Raw genomic sequence first — 6560 nt, 5'->3', positions numbered from 1 at the left:
GGGAAACATGGAAGGTGATTCTGTAAAGAGAAGAGGGTGCTGGGACTCTGACGACACCAGCTTCCTCTTCTCCTGTGGTCTCTTGTCCTCAAGCCTCAGGCATGGGCCACTCCAGGCCCTGGGTGACACAGACAATGTTAAGGTGGTGCAGATGTCACAGAGAATCAGAATACCCTCTGTCTTAGCATGAGGACTTGGAACTCGATCATGTTTATCCACCAAACAAAAGCAAGACCTGTGACTGAAGTCACCAGCAGCCAAACTGCTACAGCTGTCCCACAAAGAGAGGTGGCAGCGAGGCCAGCCAGAAAGTCATGGGAGAGCCCTGCCTGTGGATAATGAACCAGGGTGAGGTCTGAGCTTGGCAACCTCTCTGCTGGACGCTCATGAGGCCTGCTGGCAAAACCGTGTGTGCTGGGTCTGGGAGCTGGGCCAGGCTGGCTTGTTTCATTAGATTGGGAGACAAGGAAAAATCTAGCCAAGCCTAGAAGGTCTTACTTTGGGCTAGGGTCATTTTTTGGTAACCACACTAGGCCTTGGTTTCATATGGACGTGGAGGGAGCTGTATTAGAAGAAGGGAGCTCCCCGACGGTCTTCCATGATTTCTTGTTCTGCGATTGAATGAAATAAACAGGACAAAGTCCTTGGTGACCTAGAAGCTGCTCCTCATGTGCACATTTTCAGGTCCCCAACGTGATCCCAGGGCACCTTGGTATTCAGTAGGCGCATACACTTCTTAGGACACATGAGTTGGCGGTCACGAGGGCAACCCTCGGAACCTGTGGTAGAGTGTGTGGTGCTGTGTGTGAGTGTGTGTGACTGTGTGTGAATGTGTGTATGTGTTTCTAACCTAGTTTTACTCATGAGGAGCTGCCAACAGGAAGAAGGAAGGATTATTTTGTCACAAGAAGAGCTTGACTTATACAGAGAAATCTCTTTTTAATGCAGTGGCTCTATTTTATTTCCAGGAATACAGGGCCTTACCCAGGCTTTGTAGCTCCTGTTCCAGTTCCTGCCACCCCCACCCCGGCTCACACACTCTTGTCACCCAGACAGTTCCCTCTTGTCCCCTCAACAACTTTATTCCTATGGATCCTCAAACAGGATTCCTTTCTCATGGCTCTTCCATGAAAATCTCTGAACCACACTTGAGACCCTCATTGGCTAAGAAGCCACGCAGAGCCTCTCTGGCTTCTCTTGTAGGCCCTGTTTGTTTTCCGCATCATCTGAGGTGCAATGGTAAACTCTCTCCAAAGCAGTCTTCTTGCCTCTTCTAGTGACTATTTGCTCCGGCTGCCGTCTCTTTTGCTTCTTGCTGCGAAGAAGGACCTTTAAAAATACTACCTCCTGGGCCGGGCGCGGTGGCTCACGCCTGTAATCCCAGCACTTTGGGAGGCTGAGGTGTGTGGATCACGAGGTCAAGAGATCGAGACCATCCTGGTCAACATGGTGAAACCCCGTCTCTACTAAAAATACAAAAAATTAGCTGGGCATGGTGGCACATGCCTGTAATCCCAGCTACTCAGGAGGCTGAGGCAGGAGAATTGCCTGAACCCAGGAAGTGGAGGTTGTGGTGAGCTGAGATCGCACCATTGCACTCCAGCCTGGGTAACAAGAGTGAAACTCTGTCTCAAAAAAAAAAAAAAAAAAAAAAAAAAAAAAAAAAAAAAAATTACCTCCTGTAATCCCAGCAGTTTGGGATGCTGAGATGGGCAGATCACTTGAGGTCAGGAATTTAAACCAGCCTAGCCAACACGGCGAAAACCCATCTCTACTAAAACTACAAAAATTAGCTTGGCGTGGTGGCAGGCATCTATAATCCAAGCTACTCAGGAGGCTGAGACAGGGAGATTCGATTGAACCCGGGAGGCAAAGGTTGCAATGACCTAAGATCATGCCATTGCACTCCAGCCTGGGCGACAGAGTGAGAATCTATCTCAAAAAAAAAAAAATACTACCTCCTGGGGAAGATGTGTCAGGCTGAGCTTGGCATCCGTGGAGTGGCTGTGGACATTCTGGGGAGATGAGGTAGAGTGAGAAAGGGAAGAGGTGACGCTACTCAGCCTTGTAAAGACCAGAGAGCAGAGAGGAGCGGGCCCTGAGACAGAACGAGGGCAATGGACAGGCTCTGCAAGTCTCTGCGAATCAGGTTAATGTTACTGTGGGTTTGTACTTTCATCGGAGGTGTTATGAACTCCAGCAATTTAAACATACTGTTTTACCGTATCTTCCATAACCAGAAATGGCTTATGGATTATTGACTGTTTTTGATGATATATGTCTGTTTTTATATGAACGGGGGCATGTTTATGCTCAAGTCCTCAGCAGGACTGTTTGGGATGTAACAGCAATGCCAGGGGAAGAAGAAAGGGGGAATTTCTCATAGGATACAAGGATGCGTCATAATGGTAGGAATGTCGCTGAGGCCCCAGAGGAGTCTGGAACCAGAAAGGGCAGAGCCTCTGTGGGCAGGACAGCCATCTTCTCAGTCTCTGTGGGTAGGGACACACAGGGTCTGGTGACTCTGTCTCTTGTTCTATTTCTCCTCCTTTTTCTTCAGAGATAGAGATGGCCTACGTTGCCTGGGCTTACAGGTGTTCTGAATCGCAATTCGATTCTCAGGAGAGAGGATTTGGCTCAGCCTGGTCAGGTGCCCACTTCTGGTCCAGTCATCTCTGGCAGAGCGGGGAAAGGGTGATGATGTGTAAATCTAGCTGCCAGGTGCCATAGCTGTGGGAGGAGGTAGTTCTCAAAGAAAGCAGGTCACTATGGGCTGGAGAGATATTCCAGATGCGTCTATTATAGCTGTTCATACAATATATGTAACGTGTGCCTTTTTCTTTCTCTCTTAATACCCACAGTAATCATTTGTTCAGCTGGTTTCCCCTCCATATTGAAAGTTCCGGAAGGCCAGGGATTTGGCCTGTCTAGTGCTAAAAACCAGCAGATTGACTTACAGAATGTTCTGCGTCTTACGAGAGTTTGCAATAGATAATATAAGCCAGATATTTAACATCTTTTCAAACTTGTGCTTCACTGAGATTAGACACATCTTGTTCTGTTCTAAAACTTAGAATCAGTAGAATTTTAAGCGACTTGTGATTCGCACGAGGATGAGACTTGTTCCTAATTCAAAGGTGCAATAATATTGTACCAGGCTTTCTCTGATCTTACCCTAGGGAGAAAGGGCAGCTATTAGTAGTCAGAACATTGAGTTTCCCCCTCTGGTGGCCAGGTTCAAGGACCTCATGTGAGAACCTATACCTGGAGAAATTAAGTAATAAAGAAATAAGACTAAGAGTCATGCTTTTGAGGGGACGGTTGGCAGAGCTGAGACCCAAATGAGATCCTCTGCTCAGATCCCATGCTCTGGCCTCTGGTTGGCCCCCCATGGGTGTCGGTGCAGACAAGGTTGTGTTGTGAGACGTTCCTCATAGACACAATGTCCTCACAGGCAAGAAAAATCAACTTTGGGGCCGCTTGCTCTTGCAAACTGTGTAACCTTTCCCATACAATACCAGGCAAGGAGAGTTCCATTTTAGAAAAGAGACCAAATTATCACAGCGAGCAATATTGTATCACTATCACTAAAGTTGACCAAAGTTATTTTACCTTAAATATTTGTTCCCGGTAACTACTGAAAGGAGCAAGGTACTATAGAGGAATGAGTTAAGTTCCATATAGCAGAGAATACACTGATAAAGTTGTTGATGGCTATGGTTTTTCTGGGAGGGCCGGGGAGGTCATTGGGTGGTCATCTTGCAGGTTGCTTCTGTCAAAAAACTTTGTTTCAAATTCAAATTTTGTTTCAAATATTTGAGTTGTAGTCTTGGCTTATTGACCCTGTTCAAGAAAATGAATGCATTATCAGTTCCATGGAAGGCAAATTTAGATTCAGACAGCCTTAGGTCAGAGCACAGCCCCCCAACATAACCATATACAGCAAAATGCCGACAGCAAGTCCTGTGCTGATAAGGCAGGTATCTGTCGTATCCCCAGCACCACTCTGAATCTGGAACCCCTAGCACACTGACCTAGGGAAATGCTTACACATCTCACTCACTCCACTACCCAGCTCACCTAAGTGACCTCAGAGGTGTCTGCTGAGCCTGGAAATGGGCCGTTGTCCCTGTCCCCTGCCAGTCGTGGAGGCGCACTGGAAAGCCACAAATTGGCCTTTGTAGCAGCAAGAGGCAGCAGAGAAGCACCACTGCAGTGTCATCATCACTCCTGGTGTCTCAAGCTCTTTCCATCCTTGGCCCCTCTGTCCAGGTTAGGGTCCTTCCAGCTGATTCTCAAGTGTGGCCCCACTGATAAGAGCCAGAGGTGCTGCTGTCTTCACTGCAGCAATTTTAAGGTGAGCCAAGAGTGATCCAGGCTCTTTCTGTTGATAGAAGGGTGTGAGGAAGATGGCACTGTTTGGGGCTGACCTTGAGGGTACCTGGAGTAGGAATGTTATATAGCTTGCATGCTCAGGAGCAGGCAAAGGGAAGATAAACAGAGAGGAAGATGTGGTTGATGAGGGCACAGTGATCTTCTCTGACCACCTCCATCTCTTTTAACCCTAGCATCATCATCTTAAGGTAAGGAAGGACTTGAAATGTCATTTAGTCCAATGACTTACCCAATACTTGTATCCTATCTATTCTATACCTGTAGTGGAATACTTCCAGTGGTGGGCAACTCAATACCTTCAAAGCATACCATTCTGTCTCTGGAGACAATAGCTAGAAAGTGCTTCTGTTAAAATGGAAATAACCTACATGTCCAAAAGTAGGGGAATGGTTGAGGCATATTATGCAGCTGCTGAAAATAACATCTTCAAGCAATTTGAAACTGATATGTAAAGATACTATAAATGCTAAGTGAGAAAACTAGGAACTAAAACAATGTATAGTATACAATTCCACATTTGTGAACATTTGTGTGTGGGTATACGTGCTTATAGAAACATATGTATATTTGCATTAGAAAGACTAAGCCAGGCTGCATGCAGTGGCTCATGCCTGTAATCCCAGCATTTTGGGAGGATGAGGCAGGAAGATCATTTGAGACCAGAAGTTGAAGACGAGACTGGGCAACAAAGCAAGACCCCATCTTTACAAAGAATTTAAAAATTAGCTGGGCATCATGGCACATGCCACTTGGGAGGCTGTGGTGGCAGGATCACTGGAGTCCAGAAGTTTGAGGCTGCAGTGAGATTTGGTCATGCCATTGCATTCCAGCCTGGGCAACACAGTGAGATCCTGTCTCAAAAAAGAAAAAAAAAAAAGACTAAGCTAATCTATTGGTTGAATCACAGGTGATTCTGTTGTGGTAGACACTCCTGGGGGCAGCTGAAAAGCCATCTCCTCCTCCTTGCTAGCCTTCTGTTGTATAGGCTGGAAAAGCCAGATAGTTTTTTTCTAGTCTCTCTTGTAGCCAGAACTGGCCATATAACCCAGTGTGGTCAATGAGATATACAAGTACATCTGAGAAATTATTTTATTTTATTTTATTTTGAGACGGGATCCCATTGTTGCCCAGGCTGGAGTGCACTGGCCCAATCATAGCTTACTGCAGCCTTGAACTCCTGGATTCAAGCGATGCTTCCACCTTCGCCTCTCCAATAGCTGGGGCTACAGGCGCACACCACCACACTTAGCTAATTTTTGTATTGTGTGTAGAGACAAGTTTTTGCCACGTTGCCCAAGCTGGTCTCGAACTCCTGGGCTCAGGTCATCTACCCGCCTTGGGCTCTCAAAGGGATAGGATTACAGGCATGAGCCACCACCGCACCTGGCCCAATTATTTTCTTTTCTGACAAAATGATAGGACCATTAAGGAAAAGGTCCGCTTTGCTACATTGGCTGTCCTCTCGCTGTTACCCTCCTCTTTCACTTTGAGTGCAGGCTTGTGTTGTTAGAGCTTCAGCAGCCACCTTGTGACCATGAGGCCACAGACAGAAGGATGAAGCCAACACTGAGGATGGTGAAGAAGGTTGGAGAAAGCATAGAGCCTTAACCACAGGCTACTTCTAGGCTTCTTTTTAAGTAGCAAAGATGTTTCTTTGGTTAAGTCATTATTAAGCAGGTTTTTGTTACTACAGGTAAATCAATACTAATGGGCACATCGGGTTTCTTCGTCATACGTTACTCCAGTTTCTTTCTGAAGCATCCACTCACTGTCCTGAGTTCATGCCTCAGAGCCAGATACTACAAGCCCAGTCTTTCTCCATGTGGCAGAATTGTAGATGTTTATAGAAAATTCTTGAGTGACCCTGAAGCTTACTGATAGGGTTTGGATGTTTGTCCCCTCCAACTCTCATGTTGACATATGATCCCGAATGGTGGAGGTCACGGTGGAGCTTGGCGAGAGGTATCTGCTTCATGGGGGTGGATCCCTTACGAATGGCTTGGTGCCCTCCCAGAGGTAATGCTTTCCCTTCATGTGAGATTTTCGTGTTAAAAAGAGTCTGGGGTTTCCTCATCTCTCTTGCTTTCTCTTCACCATGTGACATGCCTGTTCCCTGTTTGCCTTCCACTGTGATGGGAAGATGCTGGTGTCATCCTTCTGGTACC

This window comes from Saimiri boliviensis, chromosome 5, assembly GCF_048565385.1.
Source record: "Saimiri boliviensis isolate mSaiBol1 chromosome 5, mSaiBol1.pri, whole genome shotgun sequence".
Classification (NCBI taxonomy): domain Eukaryota; kingdom Metazoa; phylum Chordata; class Mammalia; order Primates; family Cebidae; genus Saimiri; species Saimiri boliviensis.
The sequence above is the reverse complement of the archived record's forward strand: the minus strand, read 5'-3'. Positions refer to the sequence as shown.